The sequence below is a fragment of the Miscanthus floridulus genome, chromosome 14, assembly GCF_019320115.1.
Source record: "Miscanthus floridulus cultivar M001 chromosome 14, ASM1932011v1, whole genome shotgun sequence".
NCBI lineage: Eukaryota > Viridiplantae > Streptophyta > Magnoliopsida > Poales > Poaceae > Miscanthus > Miscanthus floridulus.
In genome coordinates this window covers 67,321,584-67,335,605 of record NC_089593.1, presented here as the reverse complement: position 1 = coordinate 67,335,605, position 14,022 = coordinate 67,321,584, and positions in this window count along the sequence as shown.

The following is a 14,022-nucleotide window of genomic DNA, read 5'->3' as shown; positions in this document are numbered from 1 at the left end:
GATGGAGCGACGAAGCTGTGAGTCACGTCTCGGATCCTATTGAATAAGTGGCGGCAATAGAAAGAAAAAGATTATCATCGATGGCTAGAGGATCAAGAATACCAGCATCAATTGGAAGAAGAAAGGTATGAAAGGAAGCAAGCTGAATCGCACTAGAATTGTCCTTTCTTCAGATACTGCTGAAACGAAGGTTTGAAATTGCCTACCAGACATGATTGTCCAGAATGCAGCAATCAATATTGGGAGTTTAGGCAATCTCAAATCAACCACCGGTCTATCCATGCCTAGGATGCATATCATCATAATAGCATGGACCGGCCCTTAAAAAATAAAAGTATTCATGATCGGCTGGGAAAAAGAGTTGTTGACCAAGACTGGGCTGATCATGAAGAAGGAAGCAACCAGAGGGAACATATCTGGCAAGAGGGCCAATGGTGCCTCGAAGGATTGACAGGAAGCCAGAAGAGAAGGGTACAGCGCCTAAGAAATAAAGAGATGGAACAGGCTCAGGCATCCAGTAAAACTCAAGTATGGCGTACCAAGCAAACAACCGATAGAAAGCAACCATCGGCTAATATTCAAATGGCTTTTCTGTTGCCATCGGAATTTAGAATCAATGGTGAAAGCCCACAACCGATCCAAGCAGTCAGCTTTGAAAATCTGTGTTAAAGGATAATCCAACAGATGGTACAGATGGTAAACTAGGGCATGACTTCACATCGACTGATGAATTGAAAGAAGTGGATATTGGTTCTGGAGACAGACCTAGGCCGACATACATAAGTGCTAAATTAGGTCTGGAGTATAGGCGGGAATTAATTAATTTATTGAAGGAATTTAAAGACTGCTTTGCTTGGGAATACTACGAGATGCCTGGTTTAGACCGGTCAATTGTTGAACATCGGTTGCCAATCAAACCTGGATATCGGCCATTTAAGCAAGCCCCAAGAAGATTCAATCCGAACATGCTTGATGATATTAAAAAGGAGACTGAGAGGCTACTGGAGGCGAAGTTCATCCGACCATGCCGATATGTAGAGTGGATATCGAACATTGTCCCTGTATACAAGAAGAATAGAAAATTGAGGGTTTGCATTGATTTCAGGGATCTCAACAAAGCCACACCCATGGATGGTTATCCGATGCCAATAGCCGATATGTTAGTAGATGCAATAGTGGGCCACAAGGTTATTAGCTTCATGGACGGCACTGCAGGGTATAACCAAATTTTCATGGCTGAAGAGGACATAGCGAAGATCGTTTTCAGGTGCCCCGGCACGATCGGCTTGTTTGAGTGGATTGTGATGACCTTTGGTCTAAATAATGCTGGTGCCACTTATCAAAGGGCAATGGATTATTTCTTTCATAAGTTGATCGGTAGAATTGTCGAAATCTACATTGATGATGTGATGATAAAATCAATAGGGTACAAAGAGCATCTAGCTGATTTGAGGGAGACTCTGGAATGCACAAGAAAGCATGGTCTGAAGATGAATCCTAATAAGTGTGCCTTTGGAGTATCAGCTGGGCAATTCTTGGGTTTTATGGTCCACGAGAGGGGGATTGAGGTCGGTCAGAAGAGCATGAAAGCAATTGACGATGTGGTGCCCCCAACCACTAAGATAGAGTTGTAATCTTTGCTTGGCAAGATTAATTTCATCAGAAGGTTTATTTCAAATTTGTCGGAAAGGGTTCTTTCATTTTCTCCCTTGTTGAAATTAAAGAATGATCAAGAATTTAGATGGGGTGACATACAACAGAAGGCGTTTGAAGAGATAAAAGAGTATATGAAGCGTCCACCCGTGCTAGTTCCTCCTCAACAGGGTAAGCCTTACAAGTTGTACATATCGGCCGATAACAAAACAATTGGATCAGCCCTGATACAAGAGTTTGAAGGAAAGGAGCGAGTGGTTTTCTATTTAAGCAGGAGACTTCTAGATCCAGAAACAAGATATTCTTCCACCGAAAAGTTATGCTTGTGCTTATATTTCTCTTGCACCAAGTTGAGGCATTACTTATTGTCGGTCGAATGTACGGTTGTTTCCAAGGCTGACGTAATCAAGCACATGTTATCGATGTCAATACTAAATGGGAGAGTGGGAAAATGGATTCTTGCATTATCAGAGTTTGACTTGAGATACGAATCGGCTAAAGCAGTCAAAGGGCAGGTAATAGCCGATTTTGTCACCCAGCATCATAAACCAAGCATGAATTATGTAGAGCCAGTGCCTTGGACGTTATTCTTTGATGGATCATCTTGCAAACAAGGTGGTGGCATTGGTATTGTTATTATTTCGCCTTGGGGGGCAAATTTTGAGTTTGCCTTTTCAACCGAGCCAATGGTTACCAACAATCAAGCAGAATATGAGGCTGTTCTAGAGGGATTCAACTTCTTCATGAGGTAAAGGCCGAAGCAATTGAAATATTTAGAGACTCACTATTAAATATTAATCAGTTGATCGGCCTATATGAGTGCAAAGAAGACACTTTGAGGAGATATTATGACGAGTGTCAGAGGTTGCTCAAAGAGTTTCCTCATGTCTCATTTCAACACATTCCGAGGGCACAGAATCAAGAAGCTAACCATTTGGCTCAAAGTGCATCAGGTTATCGAGTCATTCAAGAAATCTTGAGCAATGAAACCTTGGATAATGATTGGAGAGTTGAAATAGTCGACTACCTTAGAAATCCGTCACAAAAAGTTACCAGAAAGCTAAGGTATAAATCAACTAAATACGTTTTGCTGGATGATCAGCTGTATTACAAAACGATCGATAGGGCCTTACTCAAATGCCTGAATCAAGAAGAGGCCAAGGTGTTGATGGGCGAGGTGCATGAAGGGATATGTGGAGCTCATCAATCGGCTTATAAGATGAAATGGATTATCCACGGAACTGGATATTTCTGGCCAACAATATTAGAAGATTGTTTTGAATATTACAAGGGATGCCAAGACTGTCAACATTTTGGTAATATCTAGAAGTCGCCTGCATCGGCCATGAACCCAATAATCAAGCCATGGCCGTTTTGGGGCTGGGGAATTGATTTAATTGGCCAGATCTTTCTACCCTCGAGCAAAGGACATAAGTTCATATTGGTAGCAACAGATTACTTCACCAAGTGGGTTGAAGCGATCCCCTTGAAAATGGTAACTTCAAAAAACATGGTTGACTTTGTCAAGGAGCATATTGTGTATCATTTTGGAATTCCTCAAACCATCACTACCGATCAAGGGACCATGTTCACATTAGAGGAATTCAGAGATTTTGCTGCTAGTATGGGGATCAAGCTGCTAAATTCGTCTCCTTACTATGCTCAGGCTAATGGTCAGGCAGAGGCGTCCAATCAGATTATGATTAAGCTAATCAAGAAGAAAATTGAGGAACAGCCTAGGAAGTGGCATTCGACGCTTAATGAGGCACTATGGGCATATAGGATGGCCTATCATGGATCAATTAAAACATCACCTTATGAGCTTGTGTATGGCCATAACGCAGTCCTTTCTTGGGAAGTTCAGACCGGATCGAGGTGTGTTATGTTACAGAATGATTTGACAGCCGAAGTCTACAAAAATCTTATGATGGATGACTTAGAAGACTTGAGTTGCCTTCGGCTACGTGCTCTCAAAAATATTGAAGCCAATAAACTGAGGGTCACAAAATATTACAATAAAACGGTTAAGAATAAGCAATTTTTTGAAGGAGATTTGGTATGGAAAGTGAAATTGCCGATCGGGTCAAAGGACAGTAAGTTCAGCAAATGGTCACCCAATTGGGAAGAGCCTTATCAGATCAAACGTTGTGCGTCCGATAATGCTTATATTTTGGAGACACTAGGAGGAGAAGAAGAGGTCGGCCGAGCAATCAATGGGAAATATCTAAAGAAATATTATCCTAGCGTTTGGATTAACACTTAAGTAGCTGATTTGTTCGGTCAATAGCTCTAATAGCTGATATCAGAAAGGTATCACCTCTAGTACAAAAAATGAACCCAAAAGAACAGAAGCCGGTACGATGCGTATCGCCTATAGGAGGAAAGCAAACATGGATGAAGTGATACGTATAATATGAAATACGAGACAAAAGAAGATCATTCAAGACAAGGGAATTGTTTCCTAAAAATCACCTATTACAAGCTATGGGCCGGAAAACAATTTGCTCACTACATCATCGACCAAAGTATTGAAAGCTACAGAGCTGGCGGTGCTACAGAATTCCTCAATCAAACGCTCATGATCCTCGGGAGGCACTGCATCCGAGAAACCATGAGGAAGGAGCCGAAGGTTGTGACCAGAGCGGGCTTGTGCAATAGCCAACGCTGTAGTAGCACCATGGCGAATGCCATGGAGAGCAACCTCCTTGACGCGGTTTGGAATGTCATGCAAACAGACTACCAGAACGGCGCCCCTGGCATTTACAAATCCCACCACGTGATCTGCGGCTGATTGAAGGCTTTTCAACTGAGCAGTTAGATCTGAAAAAATTCAAAGAAAGGGTTGATCAGAGGATCTTGAAGGCAAAGTTAAGAAAAAGCGAAGGAGATTGTGATAGCCATCTTACCTATGATTCTGGCTTCAACCCTGGCCAACCGTTCCCTTAGATCGGCCTCGAAGGACGATCTGATTTGAATCATGGCCAGAGCCGACTCCGCGAGGGAAAGACAGTTGGTTAAACTTTGATCAGTCCGATCAATGGAAGCGATTAGATCATCATTATCGATCTGCCTCCTCGAACGACTAGGAAGCTGGCGACAAATCAGTGTTGAAGACGATCTCAAAGATTGAACCAAGTTGCCCCTGTGCTTCGGGGTGGTGGAGACATCCTGAGTAGCACCTTCCCGGCGATGAAGACGCTGGCGCGATGATGCGAACCCATTAAGAAATTCCTCAGTAGGCCTCTTGCTATTCTCCATGATCTCAAACCTACAGAAGAGCAGGAACTATGCTAAAGACGTAGAAGGTTTGAGACGAGACGGGTAGTTTTCCGAACCCTAGCCATGGCTCGCATATATAGCCCGGGGAGGCGAGGGGATGGATTTCGCCTAGAGTATGAAAACTAAAAATAGATACGGAAGCAGTTTGGCACTCCGGAATTTTAGGGGAGAGATAACGAAGAGATAACAGATTTAGACTTATTGCTTCCCTAGATTACGAAACGTCATGGGATGGATATGAAGAATTTACATTAACCAGAAATCAACCCACCAAGACTTCTTTGGATTGAAGGGAGTCTGGGCCCCCACAAGGCCAAAGGTCATCATGAACTAGGTCACATCGACCGGATAATGGAATTATACCAGGAGGAGGGGAAAGGCCGCCCGCTTGGCAGACTCCTAACTAGTTTCTTGGTGATCGGGAACTGCGGGAAAGAAGCCTGTGGCTCTCCCAATGGGCATTTGATGAAGCAAACAAGGGGAAGGTGTCCGCACATTTTAGCCCTTGCAAATACTAGAACAGCTTTGCAAGCATGGAGAGAAGACTCAGGTGGTATCACAAGACTTCTTCTAGCCATAATAGCTGATTCTCTTGCTCGACAAGGCGCTAGAATGAGCGACACCATCACCCTATACACAAGAATTCTTCTAGCCACTCAGGACCTTCATAGCAAATGGATGGACCATGGAGGGTCCGACGAAGTCAGAGCTCGAGAAGGCAGGTAGAAGAGAAACATAGCTGAATCGTTAAGCTGCTCTCACCGGGAGTGGATAGGCATTTTGTAGCCGGTCTAGAAGGATGAATCCAAGTGCCCGTGAAGCGATGATGCTCTTGTAAAAGTTGTGAAGCATGGGCTAATGAGCTGATATAGGCAGCGACAAACAATAGACCCCAGATCAAGATTCTCTACCCATGACTTTAGACCCATCAAAGATGAAGACATGATAATTTTGGAATAAAATTACTTTTATTCCAAAATTGGGGGGCATGTGTTTACACCAGAATTTGGAAGAAGAGTTGCAGAGATTTGGAAGCTCCCAAAAATCATGTCATCAAGGAATCAGCTGCGTGGAGATCGGAGCTAGTTGATTCGGACGCACCAGAATCGACTTTCTTTAGATAGCGCCAGCAGATGACGATAGAGGCTACGATCGGCGTTGGGATGAGACATGCTGGACTCTACAAAAAGGGAAAGATTAGAGTCCAAGTTATCTTAAATTAGGAATATTTTCATTATGCCAAAGATTGTATTGAGTCATGCTCGAATAAGGTTCGTGTTTAGACTCCGGGTATAAATATCAAATCTCGGCTATTGTAAAGGCATCACCAATCAAATACAAAGTCAACTACTTTTTCTGGCTTTGGCCACCCCTTAGGAGTAGGAGTAGAGTAGATCTCAATGAGTTCTTCAGCAAGTACGGCTGCATCAATCCGGTCGACCTCCACTGCTTGTCTGTAAGTACCATCATGGTTTATACCTCTGTTCGTATGACTGCATCGATCCGATCGACCCTCACTGTGACTCTGGTATAGGCTAGTTATCGACTCTTGTCTAATTCAAGTATGGCATGTGTGATTCTGCCTCACACCCCACTGCTTGAATTAGATCAAGGTCAAGTTATCGGCTCTACCTTAGCATGGCAGTCTTTGGTAGATTCATTAAGTTACCGATATTGCTTATTGCTTTAATTGTTTATCTAATTACAGCAATATCATTATGCCCGATTGAGATTGATCTAGATCGGCCTTACATCTTGCTTAACTCATCGTTTGCTAATTTAAAACTAATCTAATCTACATCTTAAGTGATGAGTTATGTTTTTATTAGCTGTTTTGCATCAATCTTAATCGTGCAAAGCGTGCGGTTAAGGCATGTCTGATCTTGAGTAGAGCTATTAGCTAATGAAAACCGTTCCATGGCCCGTCATCATGGCCTATGGGATTCTGCCTCTCACCCCACTATTGGCACCATGGAGCGGGGATCATTAGTTGGTAGACCCGTTCCTGAGAAGGCATGACCTTAACTGTGTGCTATGCCTGAATCGGCTGTTTAGCCAATATCGAATGCTTTCACGAATAGTTCACATTACGAGATCGTTGAAGTAGAGATAAGTTGAAAGATATGTTAGCCCCATGATCTTGTTATTGTATTACGGCCTGCATGATTCTACCTCATGCCCCACTGATATTAGTAATGAGTTAGGGTCATCGAGTCTATTGTTGTTTCTACGGCCTGCATGATTCTGCCTCATGCCCCACTGGTCATGACGATAGATGAGATCTAACATGTTCATTAGATTTATCCTTATTAAATGGTTAAGTGATGTTGAATTGTTTCTTTATATAAAAAGGAGTTCAGTTACTTATAATCATTGGCTCAGTACAAACTGATCACCGTTGATACCTTATTGTCATTGATTAATATTTGCTTAAATAACATTTATCTTGAATGATAACCGATTCTTCTTATACAACCTTATGAGCTTTAACCGATTCATTCTTGTAAATATGCTGGAATCGACTATTTAGTCGATCTCCTCTCATATCGGCTCTCAGAGCCGCATATTCGGAACTGTCTGGCAACACCAGCATGTTCCGCCCTTAATTACTGATGAGCTTTCTCTCCTTGTCAATTGCAGAATCAAATTGACTGGCACGTCTCGGGAGGATTGCGTAGGATCGATTACCCTTGCGCTGAAGCTAGGCGGATCTGCTCCATCGAGTGGACCCTTCCGGCTTGCTGCATGTGTCCTCGGCACAGAGACGAAAATTTTGTGTTGACATTTCTTTTCCAAGTTGAGCACTTGATCATCATCACATGTGACCATCTTCATCATTTCATGTGATCAACATCATCATTTGAGTGCCACCATGCTCCTCACTTGGATTGCACCAACCTAGCTCATATTACATCTCATTACAAAGGTTAGTGCATAGGTTTCATCAATTATCCAAAACCAAACTAGGGCTTTCAATCTCCCCCTTTTTGGTAATTGATGATGACCTTTTCACAAAGATATTCAATGAAGTCTTTTTTTTATTCATGTTCCTTGCCCAAGCATATTACCATGTGTAAAGATTATGGACAAGTTTCATCAACCCAAATCGGTAGTATTAGCTCCCCTTATATATGTGCTAAGAGTTTGGATTTGAAAGCTTGCACATATACATGGATTGGAAGTTTGGTAGAGTAATAACAACCAAATGATGCTAAGGTGTAAAGAATGGACCTTTGAAGCATGATACCAATCGTAGTTGCCATTTGAACACCATCCTTAGCACCATGGTTTGCTAGATATCACTTGAAAAGCAAAGACAAACTAGATACCTTGTGAGATCAACATTAAAAGCAAGGTTGTAGTACCTCTGGTAAAATATCAAGGAATATCTAGCTATCCTATGCATGCTAGTTTTTCATTTCATCAATCGTTTTCTACAATCTAGCATACACCACACAAGCATGGATAGAGAATTTAGAACCTATGCCATGCAAGCAAACATATGTAATGCACATACAATTGCAACATTTAAGTTTATGAGCTTGCTCCCCCTACTTGTGTGCTTCAAATTTTAATTGATCTCCTTACAATGTCATTTTCATTTGTTTGCTCCCCCTATCCTACTATCTTTGTGAATTTCTCTATCTTACTATCTTTGTGAATTTCTCACCCCCTTTGTCAACAATTAGCACAAAAGGTGAGGTCAAATTTTAGATAGGTTGGGGTGAAACCATGTGAAGTGGGGATCATTTTCTCAATTTGGTTCAATCTAGATCACTTGCAAAAGATATTTAACTCAGTTTGATCCAAGGGCAAGATTCTTCCCACCTCCAAATAAGGGTTATCATGCACCATATTGAGTTAAACACTTATAGCTCATTTTCTAGATCAAACACTAGGTTCACAAGCCCACAAACATGTCATATGCTACCACTAGATCATTTCAAGCATACAAACAATAGTGGTACCATACAAGCATCAAATTTATTTGATTTTCATGAATGAGCCTAAGACATGTGAGAAATGACTAGATGCACTAAACAAGTCCTTAGCAGTGTATGAATGACATGTCAATCAACTTTACCTTGCTTTGCTCAAGGAGAGGCATGTCATATATGGGGTGCATCAACACATATTTGAGAAGTCAAGTACGTTCAATTCATTCCTTAGCTTGCAAAACCTCTTCTCATCAAGTGGCTTGGTGAAGAAATCGGCAAGTTGATCATCGGTGCCCACACTGTCAATGCAAATGTCTCCTTTTTATTGGTGATCTCTTATGAAATGATGGCGGACATCTATGCGCTTTGTTCTTGATTGTTGAATTGGGTTGTTGCTGAGCTTTACGGCACTCTCATTGTCACATAGCAATGGCACTTGTTTGAACTTGATTCCAAAGTCACTCAAAGTAGCCTTCATCCAAAGTAATTGAGCACAATAACTACCGGCCGAAATGTACTCCACTTTGGCGGTTGAAAGTGCTACACTATTTTACTTCTTTGATGACCAAGATACAAGGGATTTTCCCAATAGTTGACATGTTCCCGATGTGCTCTTCCTCTCAACTTTGCATCCCGCATAATCGGAGTCCAAGTATCTAATCAACTCAAATCTTGCTCCCTTGGGATACCACAATCCAATATTTTGTGTATACTTTAAGTACCTCAGTATTCTCTTGGTTGTCTTCAAATGACTTCTCTTGGAGAGGTTTGAAATCTAGCACACATGCATATACTAAACATCACATCCGGCCTGGATGCGGTCACATAGAGTAGGCTTTCAATCATAGACCGATACATCTTTTGATCCACCATGTTGCCACTAGCATCACTATCCAAGTTTCCATTTGTCCCCATTGGTGTACTAATAGCTTTAGCATCATCCATTTCAAACTTCTTCAGCATGTCTTTGATGTACTTGCCTTGACTCACAAATGTGTCATTCTTCATTTGCTTGATTTTAAGACCAAGGAAGTAACTAAGCTCTCCAATCATAGACATCTCAAACTCACATGCCATCATCTTTCCAAACCCCTCACAAAAATCTTGATTGGTTGATCCAAATATGATATCATCAACTGGGAGGTTGCTCAACATACACAAGCTCATTGCACTTGTAGCATCTTCTCATGTACTCCTTGTTGTGATCTCTTCTATTTCTTACACCGTAGCCCTTCTTCTTCATGAACTTACCCATCTTGCGCACAAGGAGAGCCATGGCTTCATCATCAATGTCACTAGCATCTACATCATCACTTGATTCTTTCTTGGACTTGCCCTTATTCTTGGATGATGAGCTAGCCTTGAATGCTACACTCTTCTTCTTGTCTTCATCTCTGGAATGCTCTCATCATCCTTCATCTTGAAGTATGTCAACTTATCCTTGAGAATGTACAACTTGGCACTCTTCACCGCCGGTGTGACCTCATAGGTCTCTTCCAATCTCTTCTACACCGCACTAGCTTTCTCACAATCCTTGATTTGCTCAAACAACTTGGAATCAATGGCATTGTAGATGGTGTTGAGAGCGATTATGTTGCATTGCTTGTTGGCCATGTCTTGGTTGGTGAGATTGGTGGGATCAAGAATCACATAATCACTTTTGGACACATCCCACACTTGATCATTGATTGAACCAAGATACATCTTCATCTTTCTCTTCCAATAATCATAGCATGAGCCATCAAAGAACGGTGGTTTATCCCCCATATGGTTGAACACAACTTGAGCCATAATTTAACACCGAGGTTGTTAAGCCTTCAATCAAACAGTGATCACGGCTTCGATACCACTTGAAAGGTCCTAATATGGCTAAAGGGGGGTGAATAGCCTATTTAAAATCTCTACAAGGCATTAGAGCAATTGATTAGTACAACAAACGACGTAATGCAATTTAGCTCTAGCTCTACAAGGTTTGCAAGCCACCTGTCCCAACAATTCTAGTTGCTATGATCACTAGCACACACAACAAGATAGGTCACTACTCACTAAGCTAGTTGCTCTCAAAGACTAACTAAAGAGCCACACTAACCAAACTAACAAGCTCTCAAAAGACTAACTATACTAAAGAGCTTGACAACTAGTTTGCAAGGAATGTAAAGGAGTGAGTAGGGTGATTATACTGCCATGTCGAGGAATAAACCAATCATAATGTGGAGACAACCAATCACCAGGAGAAATCCAATCACACAAGAGACACAAGATTTTTCTCCCGAGGTTCACGTGCTTACCGGCATGCTAGTCCCCGTTGTGTCGACCAACACTTGGTGGTTTGGTGGCTAAGAGGTGTTGCATGAACCTCACCAACAAATGGCACCGCAAGAACCTACCCACAAGTGAGGTAGCTCAATGACACAAGCAATTTACTAGAGTTGCCTTTGGCACTCCGCCGGAGAAGGCACAAGACCCCTCACAAGCAACCGATCGAGGCCGGAGACAATCACCAACTCCGCTCAATGATTGTTCAATCACCAGGCATCTAGGTGTTGGCAAACACCAAGAGTAACAAGCTCACAACCAGCCCAAAGCTTCCACCTAGTGCCACAAGATGATGCAACTCAATGCAATGCACTAGAGGCTCTCCAATCTCACTCAAGATGATGAAATCAAGTGAACAAGTGAGTGGAGTGTGTTGCTCAACTTCCAAAGGGTGTGCACAAGTGTAAGAGGTGCCAAGAGAGTGGCCAAGGCTAGCCACACCCTGTATTTATAGCCACACAAAGAGCCATTGTACCCCTTGGAGCTGTTTCTGCGAGGTCACCGGACAGGGCGGTGCTTGGCACCAGACATGGCGGTGAACTCCCCAATGGTCAAATTCCAACGGTGGGCACCGGACAGGATGGTGGTGGCACCGCCATGGGGTGGCAGTGACCACCCAGCCGAGCCTCCGATTTTTGCTGCTCTTTGGATAAAAGGGGTGGTGCACCACCGCACCCATGGTGGTGACCATGGCAATGCCCCCTTGGTTGCCTCTGCTCTCTACCGAAAAGTGATGGTTGCACCAGACACCCTTTGATGGTGCATCGTCGTGCCTATGGTGGTGTACACTGAAGGAGCAGTGACCACCCCAAAGTTGCTGCTCACGACCACGGTTAGCCGGTCACCAGATAGGCCAGGGCGGTGCACCACCACACCCAGGGCGGTGACCACCCCGAGGCAAACACCTCCATTAGCTGTGTTTTTTATTCTCGATTTGATCCACAAGCAGTCTAACACTTTTTTTTGCAAGCGTTGCTAACCCTCAAAGTGTTTTCCCAAACCATGTTAGAGTCAAGTTAGCATTTCTCAAATATTTTCAATAAATATTTTCGCTTGCTCTCCGATGTGCACTAGGCCTAAATGCAATGCATGAAGTCCAACACCTAGTGACACTAGATGACTAAATTGTCTAGTAAAGAACCCTTCTTAATAGTACGACCATCTACCCTAAACGTGATCACACTCTCTATAGTATCTTGATCACCGAAACAAAGCCCCTATTTATACCTTTGCCTTGAGCTCCATAGGGTTTTGTTTCTCTTTCTTCTTTTCCAAGTTGAGCACTTGATCATCATCACATGTGTCCATCTTCATCATTTCATGTGATCAACATCACCTTTTGAGTGCCACCATGCTCCTCACTTGGATTGCACCAACCTAGCTCATATTACATCTCATGACAAAGGTTAGTGCATAGGTTTTATCAATTATCCAAAACCAAACTAGGGCTTTCAACTAGAGAGTCGAGCGAGGCAGGGGAAAGATGGAAAGAAGAAAGGCCCATCTATCTATGTCTATCTTTTACTAGGCCTCATTTCGCTATTTGTTCTTGGGAAAATAGATAGAGAAATAGCCCAAGTCGTCAAGACTCGATGACTCATCTTCAACCGAGTGTTTCACATGCGTGGTTAGGGTAGGGGGCATGAGCTCCCCTAGCCCTGGTGGCAGATCTGCTCTGCTTTTGCACTGCACTTTCCCCTTCCTTCTGCCCTATGAGACATGGGAAACCTACTGAGCTCCTTAAACATCAATGTGCCAGCATCAATTTCTATGGTCTCTGGTGCAGTCTGCGTTAGAGTAGGGGTAATCATCGCCTCTGCACCTACCATGGGAGGGTCGACAAGGGTCTAGGTCAAATCCATGACCTAGAGGCGGAGGCACGCTGGCACCGGCCGTGGGAGGCAGCGTGGTGCCGATGACCAGCATCGTCCATGTGGTGTAGGAAGTGGGCAGGGTGAACAAGCACCGGCGCTCGGAGACGAGAGACATCTAGATGTCGATCCTTCCACCGGCCGGGGTCGGCAATGAGGTCAGCTGTGATGTGACGAGGTCGGCGCCGAGAGGGGCTTTGAGATTTTCGTGGGGGGCTAAGGGGGGCTCTACAGGAGTGGCCAGGGTAGGGGGGCGCAAGCGCCCCAACCCCAGTGGCAGATCCGCCCCTGGCACCAACCTGCATGGTGCGTCCATCTGTATAAATACCAAAGAAACACACAGACCGATGACACAGTGCAATGCTAGCTAGCAAACCAACAATGACGACATCTCTGGCCAGCTACTCCATCCTCCTCCTCGCCTTCCGCCATCGCTTCCTCTACCGGTGCCGTCACCTTCTCCGTCACCAACCGTTGCAAGTACACGATGTGGCCGACATCCTTCCCACCGGGCGGCAGAGTGTGCCTAAACCTAGGCAAGATGTGGACCCTGGAGGCCTCGGAAGGCATGGACGTGCACTACTAAAAAAGCGCCACGTCTGCTTTTCTACATATAAATCACCGATTTGTAGAGGTGGTTGTGTCCAACTACCTAAAAAAATTGGATTTTCAGAGGCAACCGTATTTCGAGCCGTCTCTACAAATTGTTATAAAAAATCACAAATCTGGTAAAAAATAGGGGGAAAATTAAAACATGAGATGACCCCACCAGACAGCCTCACGCATGCGCTGTCGTCGTTAGCCGCTAGTCGCATGAGGTTGGTGTCTAGAGTGAGTGCATTTGATCCATTTATTCTGCTATCGGAGTCTTAGTTGGTTCCTTTTAATGTTGGACTTTACTACAGCCTATGTGTGCAGGCACAAAAAACACCGCCTGCACACTCTTCTCCTTTCGCCCGCACGCT